Here is a 21,952-nt window from a genome sequence, read left to right on the forward strand (position 1 = left end):
ACAGATCAAGGGACAGACTCCTGCAAAGTTCGCTCAGAGACTGGAAAGAGGAAGAGGAAGTTGCACTTTAATAATAATAATAATAATAATACATTAGTCTTATGTACTGCTTTTCTAGACACTCAAAGACGCTTTACAATTTCATGCACATGTAACCACCTAAGTTACTTATAGAGAAATCTCACCTCAGGATTTTCCTTCCAAGACTTAAGGTAAGGAAGCTTAATTGATTTGGGCCAGAAGGTTCGGCCACAGGAAGGAGGTGTGAAAAGAATGAGACTCGAACACAGGTTATGGTTTTGAAAAGTTGCCGGCTTGTGTATTTTAAAGAAAATATATTGTAACAAATAAAATAAATTTTAAATAAAAGTTTCTCTTCGGTACCAGTAATCTTATTTTACAATCACAGTCACTTTCAAAATTTTCCCGGGTGCACCCTTCTAAATTCACAACTTAGGCTTTAGTTCAAAACAAAACTATTCCAATAACAAATATCACACTGCTTCGATCTCACCAGCTGTATGCAACAGAACCTTATTTTGGAGGGGTGTTTCCAATCTGTCCATACCAGGTCCGCTTCCTGCCTGTGGGAGTGTGCTGAGTCCGTAGAAGTCCTTAAAGCGTCTAAAAGTCCAGGGGAACGTCAGTGTATGTGTGTGTGTGTGAAAGAGGACAGCAGGTGCAGAATGGTGTGGCAGAGATCCTTGTCGCAGCTGGCCTACCGCACTGTGCAGGGCAGCACGGGAAGAAGTTGTCTGGCTCGTCTGTGGGATTGGCTCGCCATCACATCACAAATAAAACAAACCAAGGAAAAGAAAAAAAAAACCTGACCTGTCAACGACAGCGTCATGAAGTACAATGAGTAACTGTTTCTTCAGGCTCAAAAGATTAAATATTTACAATCTCAATCACATTCTTAATAAAAAACAGAACTTACTATTGTAAACCTTTTTCTTTGATAAATTTTAAAATACTTTACTCACACTGAACTCAAAAATTGCAAATAAGCCAGGAACAAGTAAAATAATTTGCTCACCGATCTCACGAGAGGACAGCGCAACACAAAATGGCGCCGCCTCCGACCTCTGACTCTCTACAACCAGAAATACAGAGGGAACCGATCGAGTTAACATTCGTGAGCTCAATGCATCACTCCAGCAGTTTATATGCACAAAATCATGCTTAGCATTGGTAACGTTGCTAACTACTTACTATATATCGCTTTTTGTGCTCTTTTTTCAATGAATCTCCGTCTCCCTTTTCCTTAACAGCTCGCTCAGCATCGGAGTCGCAGCCGGAAAGACAGAGGAAAGCCCGCCCCCCGCGAAGGAAGTGGTGGGCGGGGCAATGCGCCACTAGGCAGCAGCCCATTGGCTAAAGCGATGCATGTGTTTTTTTTCTTTCAGCTACTGATTATAACAAAAATCGACCATAAATAAAACATAACTGTTAAACCAAAAGCATTTTTAATGTTTATGAGGGTCAAGGGCATTTTTTATTAAAGCCCTATTTAAATGTGGGTTACACACCCTCCCCACTTTGATGGTATGCACGTCCCTGTGCATTCGAATGGTTAAGCTGTTGCATAGAGTTTGCAATAGCTTCATTTAGGCTATTAAACACTGCATTAACAACATGCAGTAAGGGGTTACCTAATGTTGAATACTGCAACCTTTCTGGTCTCTGATGTGACCTTTGAGATCGACGAGGGACGTCTTGAGTTTCTTGAGAGCTAAGTGATGAACCAGATGAACTAGGTTGCTCAACAATAACTGTTTCCTGTTCACTGAGACACTCTGACAGTGTCACATTTCCATTTGGCAGAACTTGTTCACTAGTCTGCTGGTTTTCCTCCATAGGATCCTCAACTTGAATATCATTTTCCACAGATCCAGGTTCAGGTAAGCTTGCACCATCAGGTGAGTTTTCACATTCCTTGATCTTCTCCGTTTGTTTGTCTCTGTCTGTTGGATTGTCACATTCGGTAGGATTGTTACATTCGGTAGGATTGTCACATCCGGTAGGATTGTCACATTCGGTGTTAGGGAATTGTTCAGTTAAGTTGACATGTTCGGTGGGTACAACAAGAGTTGGCGACATTTCAGGTGGTTTGGCAGAAGGAAAAGAGGACACGGGTATCCAGGTAGGTATCGGTGAGTACTCTGACTCTGATTCATAGTCACTCTCATCCTCCTCGACAACAGTTTGCCTTGTCTTGCGCTTAGTCTGCGGCTTCTGGGAACTTCTTTCTGTTAGATCTGCGGTGGGTACAAAATTGCAAGGGAGAAGCAAGTCTCGGTGTAGTGTTCGGACTGGTCTCTCTTTCCCTTCCGGTTTAACTGTATAGACCGGTAGTTCACCTGCTTTCTTCAGGACCACATGAACATCATTCTCCCATCTGTTTGCCAGCTTATGCTTTCCTCTCAGTCTGACATTACGAACGAGGACTCTGTCACCCACTTCGAGAGTTGAGTCAACCACTTGTTTGTCGAAGCGTGTTTTATTACGCTCAGCGTTCTTTTGTGCGTTTGAGGTTGCAATCTTAAAACTTTCCTCCAATCTATGCTTCAGATCACTGACATACTGTGAGTGTGACTTCTTCTGAGCATTAACAGGCAAGCCAAATACTAGGTCAATGGGAAGCTTTGGCTGCCTTCCAAACATGAGTTCATACAGTGAATAGCCTGTCACGTCATTCTTGGTACAGTTATATGCATGTACTAGAGGTTTTACATACTCTTTCCAATGCAACTTTTCATTGTCACTTAGAGTACCAAGCATTTGGAGAAGTGTCCTATTGAACCTTTCAACAGGATTGGCTCTGGGGTGATACGGTGTTGTGCGTATCTTTTTCATGCCAGTGATCCCGCATAGTTCACTTATTGTCTTTGATTCAAAATCTGGGCCTTGATCACTTAAGAGTTTGTCTGGGACACCATAATGAACAATAAAGTTCTCCCAGAGAGCTTTTGCAACAGTACGGGCGCGCTGGTTTGGTGTAGGGACAGCCACTGCAAACTTAGTGAAGTGATCAGTAATAACTAGTATATCTTTTGTGTTAGACTGGTCTGGTTCAATAGATAGATAATCCATACAGACTAACTCAAGGGGCCTACTTGCCTGAATGTTCACAAGAGGGGCTGCCCTTTCAGGTCTACACTTCCGGCGGACACAACGCTCACATGTACTGATCATTTTCTCAACTGATACCTGCATCTTTGGCCAATAAAACCTGGTCCGGACTAAATCGATAGTACGGTCAACTCCCAGGTGCCCCATGTTGTTATGGAGGTGTTGGAAAACCATGGGTCTCAGCTCCTCAGGTAACACAAGTTGAAAGGAGATATCTGGACCATTTTGTCGTCTGCGATAGAGAACTCCGTTTTGAAGTTCAAAACGATTGAGTTCACGCAGTAGCAGAGGTAGCTCGGGTAGTTCTGTTCTAAGACTGGAAGGTGGAGTCTGACCAGTTTCTAACTGAGTGATTACAGCATCAAGAGCAGGGTCTAACCTCTGCTTCCATCTGAGTTCCTCCTCTGTAATAGGTGGAACAAGAGGAAGACCACCTGAGTATTCCTCCTCAAAAGTGTCAGGGACAGCAGTAGCATGTAGCGCTAAAGACTCAACTAGAGCGAAACTTGGACAGGTGTGTGACTCTGAACCATGGCTTACAGTTGTAACTGTGTGCCTGTCACAGATAGCCTGTATGATTTCTCTAGGGACTGTTTCAGTCTCATCACTACTAAGGTGAGTAAGAGCAAATTGTCGGATTCTTTCAGTTTCTTTCTGTGAAATGGGGTCATCACCTGGACTGCCATGAGACCGACGAGATAATGCATCCGCATCTACGTTTTGCTTACCAGCCCTGTATTGGAGTTGGAATGAAAAAGTGGACAGAGCTGACAGCCAACCGTAACTCGTCGCGTCTAGCTTTGCAGATGTTAAGATGTACGTCAGCGGATTACTGTCAGTCACTACCGTAAAAGTTGTACCGTACAGGTAGTCTGAGAACTTTTCAGTAACGGCCCACTTCAGGGCCAAGAATTCCAACTTGTGGGCTGGATATTTCATTTCGCTTTTTGAAAGTCCTCTGCTAGCGAATGCTATGGCCCTCAACTGTCCATCCTGAAGCTGGTACAAAGCTGCACCAAGGCCAATGGTACTAGCATCGGTATGGAGGATATACGGGAGTTTGGGGTCTGCAAAGCCCAACACTGGGGCTGAGGTAAGTTTGCAAATGATCTGTTCAAATGCTTCTTGGCACTTTGGAGTCCATCTCTGGCCAAACGGTTCTTTCGGGTTGTGGTATACAGAGCTTTGTTGCTTGGGGGACTTTGCCTTCCCCTTTTTTAATGGTGGATAACCAGCGGTTAGTTCATTCAACGGCCTTACAATGTTGGAGTAGCCCTGGATAAATCGCCGATAATACCCAGCAAAACCCAAAAACGACCTTAGCTCCTTAAGGGTGGTAGGAATGGGCCAGGTTGTTAGGGCTTTGATTTTCTCTGTATCTGTTTCAACACCACGCTCTGATACTATATGGCCGAGATACTTAACAGAGTTCTGGAAAAATCTACATTTCTCAGGTGCCAATTTCAACCCAAACTCTTTTAACCTCAACAAGACTCTTTTCAGGCGCTGCTCATGCTCTTCGAGGGATGACGAGAAAATAATGAGATCGTCAATAAAGACGAGGACTTCCTTGAGGTTCAGCGGACCCATACACCTCTCCATGAGTCTTTGAAATGTGGAGGGTGCATTGGTAATCCCTTGGGGCATCCTATTAAACTCCCAGAACCCCAAGGGACACACAAAGGCTGTTTTCTGTTTGTCTGACTCTGACATTTCGATCTGGTAGTATCCCAACTTGAGATCCAGGACCGAGAACCATTTTGATCCTGCCAGAGCCGAGAATGCTTCCTCCAGATTGGGGAGTGCGTATGCATCTTTTATGGTCTGGAGGTTTAGCCTCCTGTAATCGATGCATAAACGAACTGACCCATCCTTCTTTCTGACAACTACGATTGGAGATGCAAACGGGGATTCAGATTCCCGTATTACCCCTGCATCGAGTAGTTCTTGGAGGTGTTTTCTTACAGCCTCCACATCGTGGGGATGTATTGGTCAGGGTCTGGATTTGAATGGGGTCTCATCACTGAGCTTTATGTGATGCTGTACTTTGTCTGTGTGCCCAAAATCCAGCTCATGCTGTGAAAACACTTCAGGCATTGAATTGAGCAATTTTGTGACACGTTCTTTCCACTCAGCAGGCAAATTACTTCCAAACTCAAAATGAATATTTCCAGATTGAGTAGGACCTTTTGGCTGATCTGCAGGGTTTGACACCTCTGTTTGCTCTTTATGAAGGATTCGGGTTACGGCATTAATGTCGGCTAGCACACGGCCTGAAGGGACAACAATGTCGTGATCTGTCTCATTTTTTACAACAACTGGCAGTTTACAAGGCTGCTTTGCTGGTAGGTTTACAAGACCAGTCAACACAAGCAGACCACTGGGTAAGGAAGAGTCTGATGACTGTTCAATAACCGCACACTTCTCTGTGCTGGCACTGGGAATGTACGCTGAGGCTTCCAAAACTGCTGTCTGTCCTGCTCCCACTATAGTTGGATGTTTAGCTTTATATCTTGCACACCCAAGACTGCAATTACTGAATGTTTTCTGGCGCATCTCAAGAATTTTGAGGAGTGCTCGATAACCATAAGGAACCGGCTGAAAGCTTGCTCTGGATTCATGAAAGTCAGTATAAAGCGTGTCTAAAGTGTTTGTGCCTATCAGCACTTGCTCTTGTGCTTCAGCTCGCAAAGGAGGAATGACTAATGCCAGTGTGTTGACACTGATGTCTGAACCCACAAATTCCTTTGGGAAAGTGATGGAGAGTTCTATATAGCCTAAATAAGGGACAGCTTGGCCATTAGCGCCCTCTACATCTAGGAGATCACCCAGTGGTTTTATAGGTAAGTCGGAGAGGTGCTGTTCATAAAACCTCTGAGGTACTGTCGTCACTTGCGATCCTGTATCTAAAAGACAGCTCACCTCTTTATCAGCAATAATGACAATAGCAGAGGTTCTGGATCCCACCAACCCCTTTGGAAGGTTAACAGACTGTGGTTTTGACTCAGCTTTCTTTAGAGAGACCTCTCGTGGTTTGGGACGAGAATTGTTTCCTGAAGCCCCCACTTGTCCCGCACTGGAGGCTGGGATCAGTTTAAATGGGATGCATCACTGGCTCTGTTTAAAAGTTCCCAACTGGCTTGTTTTTCTTTCAACAGTTTTCTCTTTGTTGCAACTAAGGACGGGTTTGGTTCATTTTCGCACGAAGAGGCAATGTGGCCGTCCTCGCCACAGTGAAAGCAATACCAAGGACGGGGTTTTGCATTGGTTTTGGCAAGGCTCTGTGTGGCTGAAGCCTTCTTCCCCATTGGACGGGCTTCGACTTTGGAATTAGTTGTCTGACACTTTGGTTTCCTATTTTCCGTTTTCCAACTGTTCAGCTGCGCACTCAAATCAGCTATTTGTTTCTGTAACACATCAAAGTCTGATTTATTGGTGCTCGCTGTTTGTGTGTTTGACATGACCCGCTGCTTTGGATTACTTGAAGCAGGTTTGTTCTGACCAAGGTGTTGTCTCATACGGCTGACTTTTGCCGCTTGCTTATCTTCTTCGGTTCGTAAAAGTAAAAGTAGTTCTGAAAAAGAAGGTGGACTCTCTTTTTTTTTGTCCTAACTGGAGGTCGTTGATAAGACTGTCCTCCCAGCAGCCTCGAAGGAACTGCCTTAACAACTGCTTGTCAACTCTGATGCCCTGACACCCCCACGCCGCATGGCTTTTGTCAGACCACCATGTAATCTGTGCAAATAGGCAGATGGTCCTTCCCCTTCATTCTGAAGTGTGTTCATAAATCGTGCAAAGAGCTCATCGCCATCTTCGACAGCTCCATAAGCAGAATCTAGCATTTTCAGGTACTCAGAGGGTTTGGCATGTGGGCCTAAATGCTTGGGAATGTCTGCAGCAGGCGGTAAAAGGCTGTCAAGTATTCTCTGTGTGCAGTTTAGGTCAGGAACCGCTGGGTCACTCATAAGAACTTCAATACTGGTGCGCCATGTATCATAATCTGCTTCATTTTGTGGGCGGGGAATGCGTCCGGAGAAGGCTCTACACCTACTTGGCATGGGTGAGTGTGAAGGCACTTCATTACTGCGCACTACGTGTTCAACCACAACTCGCTGAACACTTGGTGGATTAAGATCAAGTGTGGGATGGAGTTGTGTTGGTAAGTTAAGATCGGTCAGGTTTTGGTTTGAGGCTGGGGTCGGATCATCACATTGTGAAGAATCAGCAGGGGGTTTATTTGGGGAACAGTCACCCTGTGTATGTGAGCCTGTTTCACTGCTACTAGCCGGGGCAGAAACTGGCAGCTGAGAGGATTGAGAGGACACAGTTAGATTGGCTAACCCCTCTTTGAGCACATCCTCCAGCGAGTGTCCACTCAGACTGGCCATCTCAGATAGATGTTTCATATATGTCCTAGTGACATTCCGCACATTTGCTTCGTACACCTCAGATAAACTCTTAATTTCAAATGTGATTTCAGGCTGAGCAGAGCAGTGGACAGTAAGTGGCAAAAGGGGATTTAAGGTATTCATGGCACTGACATGACTGAACTCAGCTATCATCTGCTGATGAAACTCAGAATGCGGATCATCGATACGGATGTGGCGGTTAACTGACCCGTGTTTGAAAGGTAAGTTGCTACTTCTTCATCAAGTTCACTGTTGGTAAGTCCACTTATGATTACTGAGTTAGGGATTTTAACTGACTCTTTAACTACAATTTCCATTTTACCAGATTTTGGCTTGACTGTTTATTTCTGAAATGTTTAACAAAATGAGTCTCATGCAGTTCACAATATCTCCTCCTGGCTGGCTGGCTCGCCAATTGTAACCACCTAAGTTACTTATAGAGAAATCTCACCTCAGGATTTTCCTTCCAAGACTTAAGGTAAGGAAGCTTAATTGATTTGGGCCAGAAGGTTCGGCTACAGGAAGGAGGTGTGAAAAGAATGAGACTCGAACACAGGTTATGGTTTTGAAAAGTTGCCGGCTTGTGTATTTTAAAGAAAATATATTGTAACAAATAAAATAAATTTTAAATAAAAGTTTCTCTTCGGTACCAGTAATCTTATTTTACAATCACAGTCACTTTCAAAATTTTCCCAGGTGCAACCCTTCTAAATTCACAACTTAGGCTTTAGTTCAAAACAAAACTATTCCAATAACAAATATCACACTGCTTCGATCTCACCAGCTGTATGCAACAGCACCTTATTTTGGAGGGGTGTTTCCAATCTGTCCATACCAGGTCCGCTTCCTGCCTGTGGGAGTGTGCTGAGTCCGTAGAAGTCCTTAAAGCGTCTAAAAGTCCAGGGGAACGTCAGTGTATGTGTGTGTGTGTGAAAGAGGACAGCAGGTGCAGAATGGTGTGGCAGAGATCCTTGTCGCAGCTGGCCTACCGCACTGTGCAGGGCAGCACGGGAAGAAGTTGTCTGGCTCGTCTGTGGGATTGGCTCGCCATCACATCACAAACAAAACAAAGCAAGGAAAAGAAAAAAAAAACCTGACCTGTCAACGACAGCGTCATGAAGTACAATGAGTAACTGTTTCTTCAGGCTCAAAAGATTAAATATTTACAATCTCAATCACATTCTTAATAAAAAAACAGAACTTACTATTGTAAACCTTTTTCTTTGATAAATTTTAAAATACTTTACTCACACTGAACTCAAAATTGCAAATAAGCCAGGAACAAGTAAAATAATTTGCTCACCGATCTCACGAGAGGACAGCGCAACACAAAATGGCGCCGCCTCCGACCTCTGACTCTCTACAACCAGAAATACAGAGGGAACCGATCGAGTTAACATTCGTGAGCTCAATGCATCACTCCAGCAGTTTATATGCACAAAATCATGCTTAGCATTGGTAACGTTGCTAACTACTTACTATATATCGCTTTTTGTGCTCTTTTTTCAATGAATCTCTGTCTCCCTTTTCCTTAACAGCTCGCTCAGCATCGGAGTCGCAGCCGGAAAGACAGAGGAAAGCCCGCCCCCCGCGAAGGAAGTGGTGGGCGGGGCAATGCGCCACTAGGCAGCAGCCCATTGGCTAAAGCGATGCATGTGTTTTTTTTCTTTCAGCTACTGATTATAACAAAAATCGACCATAAATAAAACATAACTGTTAAACCAAAAGCATTTTTAATGTTTATGAGGGTCAAGGGCATTTTTTATTAAAGCCCTATTTAAATGTGGGTTACACACACCTCAATCATACCTGGTGGTGGTAAGCTACTAATGTAGCTGACAGAGGCATGGCTGCCAATTTGCACCTACGGCGCCTCTGACCACCACCAAACACACAACCACATTCACACTTGGGCAATGTGGGTTAAGTGTCTTGCCCAGGGACACAATGACAGCATGCCCTCAAACAGGGACTTGAACCAGCAACCCTCCAGTTGCAAGGTGAGCACCTGCCCACCGCGCCACTGCCACCCCCTTTACATAGAAGGTACACAGTAAGGAAAAACTGACAGAACACACATGATAGGCAGAGCGTAGACTGCAAGCAGGCTCCAAAGCCAACCTGCACAGACATATGAACTGCTTATCCATCAGTGCAATTAGAAGAACTAAACAGGGCAGCTCATATCAGGAAGGAGAAACAGGACCAGCCTCTCACAGGCCCCTGGCTACCACCCTTTTTTTTTTTATAATTTATATTTGGAGCACTCTATTCTATGTTGAGTATATAAATAAACATTGGATATAATGTATGTTTTAACATTAGTAATTCATTTTACACACATTTAAAAAAAAAATCTGAGAAGCCACTTTGGAGTCAAAAGAGCCTCTGAAAAGAGCCAGAATTCCCATCACTAGTGGACAAGTTGAGCTTCCTCTCCACCTGTGGGGTGGCGCTCTGCCTTCACCGAGTGCAATCTGCTCATCTGAGGGCTGTGTATTTAGGCTCAGCTGTGGCTGTGGCTGTGGCTGCCCCCCCCCTTCATTACTACACGTTGCGTAAGTCTGCTCCTTGGGCCCAGCCAGATTGACACTGTAATGCTTATGAACAGTATAAATTATTTTGTATTCTTTAATTTACAGCACATGGTTGGTAAATGTTAAAAATCTTCTGCAAACTTCATTTGCTGTAGCATTTTATGCATCACATACATTATGAAGTTGTACATAAATGTTGCTGTTTTGCACATTGCTTGGGGGAATAGACACTAACAGGCCGTTTGGTCACTGATGTGAATCAGGGTTGTTATAGTTAACAAAAACCAACACAATAACCAGTGTTAATTTTGACAGCAAATTTTGATTTAGTTTTAGTCGACGAAATTGTCGTAAGAATACAGTCGACTAAATCTACAGTCGATTCAGTCGACTAAAATATAAAGGGTGTAAAATGTAAATGCTTTTTCTTCAGTTCCCTTGAATTAATCATTATACACACTTACACAAAATTAAACATTTATTCAAAGTTATGGAATATTATTAATAATATTAACATTAGTGTTTCACCTGCTTCCCACACACCTGATCATTAACACCACCTCACTGAGATAATCCAGCGTTTTACAGCAGGACGCTCTGAAAGGTACAGGGCAGTGTTCAGGACTAAGATTAGGAAAGGCTAATCCTCCGCGGTGTGGAGATTTTCTCTAAACACAAACGCTTGTGGTGTCTGTACTGTTATGTTAAACCCTATATATGTATGTATGTATGGTTTCCTTAAGGCCTGTAGTGATTTGAGCAAAAAAGGGTTACTTGGGATGAACGTAAAGGTTTGGCATCAGCACAAAGGAATGCACAGAGGACCCCTTGTAGGCTCTCTTGCTTCCATATAAGGAGTTGACCATATGTCCAGCTATAGGGTTGAAGCTGTTCCTTATAGCCATATATGGGAAGTTAGGAATGTGGGGGTTTTGACCAACACTATATTACCTCTGTGATCTCCTTTCTTAACTGAGTTTGGATCAATTGGCTGTCCTCACCCAGATGTATCAAGCGTCTGTTTTGACATTGTCTTTTTTGTAAATAAACCTTATGTTATTCATTGAGACTGTGTCAGGGAAGGATTTCTTCAAACACAACATCATGGTATCAAGATCAAGAAACAACATTTTTTGGCGTCATCGAACTGAGTAATGCTTGTGGGCTAACAGCACGCGGTCAGCTTCTGGGAACTCCACGGCCGGGAGCCACCTTGTGAAGTGAGTGTGTTTTTGTTTCATTCCAGCTCACACAGAAAAAGCACCTGTGTTGGAGGATTTTTGTTTTTGTGTGTGTTGTAGTTATCCTTCGTTTTAAATTGTTAAGTATTTGTGAGGTTATAAAAAAAAAGGGAGAGAGAGAGAAACAGTGTTAAGGAAAGAGAGATAAGATGTAAAAAGAGTAGAAGTTAAAGTAAATACATGCATGAGAAAAATAGGTAAAGTGAAGTAAAAGAGAAGAAATAGAGATAAAATGAAGAAGTGAAAAATGGGAGGGCAAGCTTATTAGTAACAGTAAGATGAGTTAATTAAGGTTATTCCAGAGTAATTAACAGGCCCCTGTGTTTTGACTTCATTCTTTTGGTATGGAAAATAAACGCAATTGGAGATTAATTGAGCGCCTCCTGCACCTTTTATTAAATGAAGAGAAGCTTAATTTTTAAAAATACTACAATTTGGTGACCCAATGTAAAAGGCAGGATTAAAATACATTTAGACACAACGGACAGCTACAGAGGCCTCTATAAAAAAAAAGTGGGTAAGCAGATCCCATTTATCTAAAATATCTGCTGATTGAAGAATACTAAATTAAGTTGGAAATTGTGTCTATGATGTATAATTTTGACGTCAGAAGAACGAAGTCAAATAAAAAAGTGAAAGAAAAAAGTAAGTTAAGAATAAAGTAAAATAAGAATTAAAAGAAAAAGGGACACGGGTGATGGAGGTGAAAGCCCAGGTGAGGATTGATCACCTCACTGAGAAATGCCCATCCTCAGGGTTTAACAGGTTTAGAGGTCCTTGTGGTCTGTTTTGGAATATGAAAGCAACCATGTAATGGTTTAGAGGGACCGAGTCTCAGAACACGCCACATAAATCAGCCAACCCTTAAAAGTCCGGAATGCAGGGTTTTGAGGCCCCTCAATTAATTTTGGATCATAAAAGCAAGCAGTTTGGGTTTGAAGTCCTTTGATTTAAGATTAACTGTAAAAGCTGCCCCCCCCCCCCCCCCCCCCCCCCAAAAAAAAACAAAATAGGGAAGTAGGGTTTTGAGGTCCCTCAACTTATTCTAAAACAGACGAACAAGTAATTTGGGTCCAGAAGTTCTTTTGCTTCAGAATAAATTGTAAAAGCAGCCCCCTGACAGGGAAGTATGGTTTAGAGTTCCCTCAGTTTATTCTTAAGATTAAAAGCAGGTAATTTGGGTGTAAAAGTCCTTTTCTTATTCAGAATAAATTTTAAAAGCAGCCCCTGTAAAGAAGAAATAAGATGTAAAAGAGAAAAGTGTAAATGAGTAATGATGAAAAGGAATAAGGATAAAGGTAGGGAAAGAAAAAGCCGCATTATTTGGAGAGAAGCCCTCTTTTGGAGGCTGCGTTAGGCAGGCCTAAAGCCTAAGAAAATATTAGAATTGTTTTAATAGGTCAGTTTTATAAAGGAATAAAAACTGGGGGTGTAGGGAGAAATTCAATAGAGAAGGTTCCCACTCTTACATCGTTGACGAACATGTATGATGCAGCCTTTCTACTTGAATCTACACCTCATTAAAGGTAGCATAAATTAAAAGGTAGGAAAAGATAGAAATAAAAGAAATAAAAGGAAAGAAGCAGCATTAGTAAAGCATGCTATTGTATGAATGAAGTCGACTTGAGCTTGTGTGTAAGTGGTGTGTGTGCACTGTGTGAGAGGGAGCTTTTCATCCCCTCCTTCTCATGTCTGTGTATGTTCTTGGGTGTCTGTGTGTGTGTGTCTGTGTGTGTGTGTGTGTCTGTGTGTGTCTGTGTGTGTGTGTGTGGGTGTGTGTGTGTGTGTGTGTGTGTGTGTGTGTGTGTGTGTGTGTGTCTTTGTGTGTGTCTGTGTGTGTATGTGTGTTTGCCCCTGTTGAGAAAGGTTTTGTCCCTTTTGTCCTCTGAAGAGCAGAGTGGTGTGTGATTAACAAATTAAGTTTAACTCGCTTTAAAGAGAAGTAAAAGTTTGTGTAGGGATTTGATAATTGGTGTTAACATTTGAAAAAGTGATAGTTTTTAATTATTATTAAAATTAAATACTATTAAATAATTAAATAGGTTTACAAGATGGCGCCGGTGAGGTCAGCAGCCGTCGTACCTGCTCCTATGCTTTGTTTGTATATATTAGGTTTAGCTTTAATTCTCGACTTTATAATTCCGCCTGCTCTGTGTCATATCACGTATGACAGACAGACTCTTTTTAATATCAGAATACAGCACTCTGGCTGTATTCTGACACCTTTTCTCCCGACCCGACTTGGCCTCGGGAGATCCAGCGTTTCCAGTGGGCCAGCTCAAACAAAGGACGGCGCGGAGCACCCAGGTCACGGACAAGGCCCCGAGGGAAAAGAGCCGGCGTAAGAGAGAGGCTGAGGCGCAGAGCGCACCAAACACCACTGCCGAGCATCCTGTTGGCTAATGTCCAGTCACTGGATAACAAGCTGGACGAACTCAGGGCCAGGATACAGTTTCAGAGGGACATAAGGGACTGCAACATCATCTGTCTCACGGAGACATGGCTGACCCCCCTCATACCGGACCACGCCGTAGAGCCGTCGGAGTTCTTCAGTGTTCATCGCACGGACAGAACGAGGGAGTCTGGAAAATCAAGAGGAGGAGGTGTGTGCCTAATGATTAATAACAACTGGTGTGACAGTAGGAATGTTGTCCCTCTGAAACAATCATGTTCACCTAACCTGGAGCTCCTAACCCTGAAATGCCGCCCCCACTACCTGCCCCGCGAGTTCACTTCGGTCATCTTCAGCGCCGTCTATCTTCCACCTCAGGCGGACACAAACACTGCACTATCCGAGCTACATGAGGCTATTTCCACCTATCAGGCTAACCAGCGTGATGCTGCTCTCATCGTAGCTGGGGACTTAACAGTGCAAACTTGAAAAAGCTGATACCGGAATTGATTCAACACATCGACTGCCCCACCAGAGGAGAGAGGACCCTAGACCACTGCTACTCAGAGGGCGTGTCGGGCTGGATTAAGACCCCCAAGCTTCCCCAGCCAGGAGCTCAGTGACCTCTGAGCCAAACTGCAAGACAGACTAGAAGCTCACCCTAAATACAACACTGTGCACCATAAGTGTTTGTATGCTGGACCATGCTCTGAGAGAAAGCCACCACCACATGGCCCAGAAGTAGCAAAGCATCATATGTCATAATGTTTTTTTGTTTGTTTATTAAATATATATATATATATATATGATTATATATATAATGATTATATGATGTGTGTATGTGCGTATTGCTTTATGAATAAAATAAAAAAATTCAAACTTGTGTCTCAATTTTTCTCTTAATTGAATTCCCTTTAGTTGAGGTTATTAGCATGGCATGAATACAACATATCGCAGAAATAATATTAAAAATAATTTTTATTACTGGGTTATATTTATTAGGGAGGGGCTTACACAGGCCTGACTTATAAAGGCCAATGGGGACAGATCTACCAACCAATCACATGTGAATAATGAATTGCGGTGTTATTTTTTTTCATCCAATCACTGAGAAGCCACGTGGGTCTGTTGCCGCTGCTTCGGCTTGCAGCGCTGCTGTTCATATGTAAAGTAGAGACGTTAACACCTCCCGCCTGCCGGCTCCCCCCGTACCTCTACCCCCCGCTGATTCTGGTGGTTCATAAATGACCATATCCGTGTCAGGCGAACGAAAATGCGCATCCCCGTATGCTGACGAAAGCTGACGTTTACCAGCGGTGCCCGCGTCAGTATACGGGGACAAATATGCCTCTTTTCATGCAGTGCCCTGCTTGCCTCCATTACGAAACCTTGCTTCTTTTCCTGCGTTTTCGGATTTTTTCGGCTTTTCTGATGGGTTCCCCCACTCATCCATTTGAATCAATCATCAATTTGAATTTGGTTTGTAATTAGTTAAGGGAGGAGGGTTAATTGTCCTCGACTGGCGGGAGCTACGAACTATGCTGCCATTCCCTACATCGCTCAACCGGAAGTCCGAAATGTTGTTTTAACAGCTTATTTGAATTAAAGATTTAAAATCAAACCACAAAAAAGAGAAAAGGTTTGTTCTCCGTTTAACCAGCTACTTTTACACAGCTGTGCTTTGCACTAACGGTTGCTAGGCGACATGAGCTACGCAGAGGTGAGGGCAGGTGACGCTGATATGAAGGTTAGCTGCTCACTTCCGGCCTTTGGGGTCTTCGTGGGCCTGCGAAGGACCCGGTCTACGTGGGCCGAGTCCTTTTCAGGATGCGGCCCCTGAATTTTTGACATCGTGCGTCGATATAATCTGTATGCCTGGAACTCGTGCACTGAGAAATGTTCCACGATGCAAAGTGCGATTTAAAATGCGTTAAAATTTTAAATTCGTTATTTTCCCCGTAATTAATTTATCGAAATTAACGCGTTAAAGTCCCACCCCTAATATATATATATATATATATAATATATATATATATATATATATACACAATTGCTAAACAGGAGTTTTGTTTTGAAAAAGCATTTTGTGAACAGTAAAGATTATTTCGAAAGACTTTATGATCTGATTTTTGTGACTGTTCAGTAGTGTTTTTCATTTTGATTGACTCGGGCTCTGATCTGACAGCACTGTTTGCTTTCAAGCACTGTTTGAGCTGTTTTGAGGCAATAGTTTGGTTTTGCAGGAAGAGTCAGAGGTTTCGTGAAAGTAGTTTGAAAACTGAGTTTTGTGTTTAGAGTTTGGAGACATGGAGGGATGGTTTCAAGAAATGTGTCTTGGCAATTGAGAAAAACTGTAAGTCCAGAATGAATGGGAGATGAGGTCAGTCATACACAGTGTTATATAAGTGTAACAAAATATATATAGTACTTTAATGCACATGGGATTGCACATTGCCTGACTATACTATTGCTCCATTCCCAATAGACATAAAAAAAAATCCAAATTTAAAAAAAATTATATAACAATTTTTTTTTGTTATACAATTATATAACAAAACACTTAATCTGTCAGTAACAGCTACTCAGAGAAAGAAAAAGAGGGAAAAAGGAAAACAAATGAAAACTAATGTGAAATGCACAGACCGTCATGCAGGAGACACGATATTGTTTAGGTTACATATTAATGCATACTCATTATAACTCACTGTTCTCCTATCAAAGCTTTACACTGAAATACTTTAAGCTGAATGATAAACTTGATACACAGCATGATTAGAGTCCTATGAACAATTACTGAAAGAAAACAAAATACTTTAAGTATCACATAATACATTTCAATAAATACTTTATAAAAACAATGCATGGCCTGAAACATTTATTTTGTACTTTGAATCTGTACTATAATGCAGTCTAATCCCAGCATATCTAAATACCAACCAGAGAGCTGCAAGAAAAAGAGACCAGCAAGAGATACAAATACACAGAGATGCAAATACCTGCAGTATCTGCAGGCATCACAGAGCCACGGCTCAGTGACTGAGTCCTACACCTGAATGTGAGCATGAAGCCATTTGATGTGCAGGTGCTCACACAAACTGATTTTGAGAAACTAAGAGAACACGAGAGACCATTCTCTGTGTCCATATGGATCAGAATAGAATAGAATAGAATGTCTTTATTGTCATTATACAGAATGTACAAAGAGATTGGAGGATCAACGCTGCAACCTCATAATCAGAGAAGTTTGATCAAACTGGCACATCTTATGAGAGTTTATAGGCTACAACAACTGTCATCAGAGGTGAGCTTCACTGACTCATTAACTCATATCAGTCTTTATTCACAATGTTTCACAGCCTCCACTACAGTAAATACATGTGGATGCTTCACTGACAGCAGGTAAACTGATGCAACAGCCAACACTCACTTCAGATAAAGGTTGGCCACAGAAAAGGTAAAATATCACAAAATACTGACACATGATTTCTTGTGTTGATGTTGCAAACATTTTAAAACATACACAAACAGGAGCAGTAACATGTCAGCCACCCTCGGCCATTATAGGGTCCAAATTAGAGCCACATTTACATTCCAGGTCTCCTAAAAGCTCAGTTTCAAAACACATGAAAGTCACAAATCATGTTCTGTTAACTCATTAAAGGGGAACACAATAATCACAGTGTCACAGTTAGGCTGGGTGGGGAGCAGGGTTGGACCCCAGTACAGAGCAAGAGAGACAAACTAGAGTGTGAGACAGCTTTATACCTGAAATATTCTCATAGGATACAAAACTCAACCAAGCCTGGAGAAAAGGAAAAAAATGCTAAACAGGGAAACACACAGTTCGGAGGAACACAGAAGACACAACAAAGAATTAACCCACACTGAGACCTTAAATACACAGGTGAACAAAATGACACAAATCAAGTAAAACTAAACACAAAGCACACAGGACAAGAACCGCCAAAATAAAACAGGAAGTGAACCCGATAAGACGGGAACCTAAACACACTCAGAAAAACAGGAAGTGCAGCTCAACACAAAACATGGGACAAAGGGCCAACACACAGGGAGACAGACACACTGAAGAAAACAAAGACAGGAAGAGAGGAACAGAGAGAAAACAGCATGAAATACAATAATACAAAACAACAATCTGAGAATCTAAACTGTAAGAAAAACTAAGAAACACAACCAGAAAACACAACAAAACACAACTTCATACAAGAAACACAAAATCACCGGGCCAGCAGCCCAGGACCACAGCACACAGTGATGGAGTGGTTATTAAAATATAGTCAGAATGAACAAATCTGTGATGATTCACCTCATAAATTAGGCCTCACTGCTCTGCAGTCCATAAGCTCTCTTTGTAACGTAAAAGTATCACTGCTTTTTATTTTTATTTCAGTTTTATTTTTATTTCATTCAATCAACATATAAATAATTCTTATTAAAACTAAAAAAGAAACTAAACCTCATGAATGAAAAGGAGCGGAAAAAAGAATGAACTTATAATATCAGCCACTGATGATTTTTCATGCTTTACATAATTTATTTTTCTTAGGTCATCCTCCTTATTTCTGTGTCCAGCTTTGTTATGGTTTTGCTGAACAGCAACATGGTGTCAACTACCCAGAATGCACTGTGATTCTCGAACTCTATTAAAAACCTGTACAGGTTTTTAATAGAGTTCAGGTCATGTCTTAATTCATGATCTGACCTGAAATTCCTGTAGTAAAAACTGCACTACTACTTTTTATGATCATTCAAGTATTAAGTCTAAGCTGTGTGATGTTAATGTTAATGTCAGACACTTTTCCATGCGAGTCCATGCTGTTGGAGTTTAAAATCAGTGTTTCCACGATGAGCTTTAAATAGCTCAGGAGCAGCTCTGAGAACTTCCTCCAGAAACAGTTCTTTGAATCCTCCTCTAAATTTCCAACCCTTTCGCTCCAGTTGATCTTTCAGAGTTAACTTCAATAGTTACTTCCTCCAAACCAGCAACATGTTTGTTAGATCCCATTCCTACTAGACTGTTCAAAGAAGTCTTTCCAATTATTGATGCTTCAATCTTAAAAATGATCAATCAGTCTTTATTAGTTGGCTATGTACCACAGACCTTCAAGGTGGCTGTAATTAAACCTCTACTTAAAAAACCATCACTGACCCAGCTGTCTTAGCTAATTATAGGCCAATCTCCAACCTTCCTTTTCTCTCAAAGATTCTTGAAAGAGTAGTTGTAAAACAGCTAACTGATCATCTGCAGAGGAACGGTTTATTTGAAGAGTTTCAGTCAGGTTTCAGAATTCATCACAGTACAGAAACAGCATTAGTGAAGGTTACCAATGACCTTCTTAGCACTAGAACTACCAGCATTTTCCCTCTACTCCTTTTTCTACCAAGCGCTGCCAAATGGCAGTTTTACATCTCATTAGGCCACCTTTGTTATGTACACGGGGCCAGTAGATTGGAATGTGTGTGGGATGGGTGGGGGGGTGGGGATGGGTTACCAATGATGACCAATGATGACTCAGGGTCGCCAGGTGTATAAAAAGCCAGGTCACAACACATATTTCACCTACTCTGTTGACTGAGAAGCAAAGATGCCAAGGTTTACGGCACACAGCAAGCTTTGGACATGATCCTCAACCATGTCAACCCCTGTGACTCCAATGGAGATAAAATAACCCTTGTGCTAAATTCCGACTCTGAAAATTCTTCTGGTAAGATTTCCTAAATTTCCTATTTTCGTTTGCCGTTTGTTGCGTTTAGGAAGAGACGAATATCTTTGCGATTGCACATTATTTCAACATTTCACTAATCAAATCTCAACATGGTCACCCTGTAGATGAGGAAACTTCGCCACCTCCAAAAGAGAGGTCGCATGGACACACATGACTGGCTGACAGAGACGGCAAAAGACGGCACAGTGTGGCGTGAGGAACAGATCAGAAGGCCTCTGCATCACAGCCCAATTGATTGTTATGCCACAGATGGAGAGCCAACTGCTTTGGCCAGAAGAAAGGTGTCGAGTCGCTTACAGAGTTTCCTCTGTTTCATCACTCTGGAAATGCTTCGGACCATTCAGGAGTGGACTGTCCAGCATGCACGCCAGACACAGCAGGGAAACTGGTTCATGGCCCTCCCTGAACTAAAGGAGTTCATTGCAATCCTCATCCTGCGAGGGATTGTCCGCCTGCATGATGTATGGTCAGCAACACTGGGAGTGCCCGCAATCAGCAAGATTATGGCCCGAAACCGCTTCCAGGACATCATGCGGCACCTACGCTTCGATGACAAGGACACACGCAATGAATGAGTTGCAAATGATCGGTTTGCTGCAGTCTCTGACATTTGGGGGTCTTTTGTTACCAACTGCATTACCTCTTACAACCCAGGAAGGCACATCACCATAGATGAGCAACTTTTCCAGCTAAGACCCGTTGCTGTTTCCTGCAGTACATTGCTACAAAACCTGACAAGTTTGGCATAAAGTTCTGGGTGGCATGTGACCTGAAATCCAAGTATGTATGCAACATCATCCCATATCTTGGCAAAGACCCCAGTCGTCCCACGGGGGAAAAACTATCAGAAAATGTGGTGATGAAGCTTATGGAACCATTTATGGACAAAGGAAGAACCGTTACCACAGACAATTTTTTTACATCATTGTCACTAGCACAACGACTGCTCAGCCGGAAGACCACACTCCTTGGCACAGTAAACAAGGTTCGCCGTGAGCTTCCAGACTCCGCCAAAAAGACTTTGGCCCGTGAGGAATTCAGCACACAGGTGTTTTCAACCTCTGGTGCCACACTGACCATTTACGCACCCAAACGGAGAAAGACTGTCTGCATCCTCAGTAGCATGCACAGTGTGGTGGAGACTGGGGATACCCGGAAAAAAAACCCAAACACAGTCACCGACTACAACAACCTGAAATGTGGTGGGATGTCATGGACCAGATGGTGCGAAAGTACACTGTGCGTTCAGGAACACGGCGTTGGCCAGTCGCTGTGTTTTACAACTTTATTGACATTGCAGCACTGAATGCACATGTGCTTTACCAAGCATGCACTGGGGTCAAAGAGAGATGGACAGACTTCTTGGTGAAGCTTGCAAGAGAGCTTGCACAGTCTCATATGGCAGCCAAGGAGGTGCATAAGGAAAACCTTCAGCAGCAACCACTCTCACCTGACACAGGGAAAAGGGCATTGTGCCAGGTGAAGGGTTGCTGCAAGAATAACCATGCCACTAAGCGTTGTGTTTATTGCAACAAGTTGACATGTGGAAAATGCAGAAAGGAGATGTTGCGGCAGTGCCAGATGTGTTCAGACAATCTGTAACAAATATACCAATAAAAATGTGCTGGATAAATATTTTGGTCGTCTTCAGTCCTTTTATAGTCATATACAACTGTCCATCAATACTGAGATAAAGTATTCCTAAAAAACATAACATAACAATCACATAGAACTTATATATACATATATGGAGTTCTAAGTATGGCAGTTCAACACTTCAAAATAAAAAAATAAATTAATATTATTTGAAAATAAGCCAAAACACTATCAAATAAAAACTTACACTCTAAAGTTAATGGCAGCTTTACACAAGGGCATTTGTGTATGGGCTACGGAACACAAATGATTTATAATAGTTTTACAGATATTTACAGTTAGAATTTCCTTACAGTACATGGCAATAGGAAGCCTACTTTGTCTTGTTGACCGATGCTGAATAAAGGGCATGTAAAAATGTATGAAATGGTCAAAAGTTTATATGATACAGTAAATGTGATGAGTGAAACAATACAGTGCATTTTGAAAGCCCCTTCTAGTCCCTACTCAGGAGAGATGTCTCAGGCATTTCAGACTTCTAGGCTCTGCTCTGATAGGTGCGCATGCGCGGAAATGTGCATGCTGCCCGTTACAGCGCTCCGTTTGTGTTTATCGATTTTTGTTCTTTTCTTTTCTTTAACATCGTAATATTTATTTATATAGATAGGGTAACTTAGTGAACCCATGCCCTCTCAAAACATGAGAGCAGAGAGGGTTTTGGTCTGTCTTTTCGTCGTGAAAGTGCTTCTTTCACTTTCCTGGTCCGCCGTTGCTCAGCAACATGTCCGCTTTGTTTACAACCGGGATCAGCTGATCGCGCTAAAGCCGGCCGGCATAACAACCAGAACAACTAACACTCCTGAAGAACTTTGGAGACGGACACACCGAGGATGCAGAG

The 21,952-nt window shown here is 42.4% G+C and overlaps 1 long non-coding RNA gene across 1 annotated transcript; it reads right to left on the bottom strand.

Moving 5' to 3' along the window:
• Positions 1-218: 218 nt before the first annotated feature.
• LOC115791727 (uncharacterized) lies at positions 219-1,394 on the bottom strand. Its single transcript, XR_004020979.1, has 3 exons — positions 1,213-1,394; positions 1,037-1,093; positions 219-831 (listed from the first exon to the last, which is right to left on the bottom strand). It is a non-coding gene; the product is annotated as an uncharacterized LOC115791727 (long non-coding RNA).
• Between the last annotated feature and the right edge of the window lie 20,558 nt (positions 1,395-21,952).

This window comes from Archocentrus centrarchus, chromosome 2, assembly GCF_007364275.1.
Source record: "Archocentrus centrarchus isolate MPI-CPG fArcCen1 chromosome 2, fArcCen1, whole genome shotgun sequence".
NCBI classification, from domain to species: domain Eukaryota; kingdom Metazoa; phylum Chordata; class Actinopteri; order Cichliformes; family Cichlidae; genus Archocentrus; species Archocentrus centrarchus.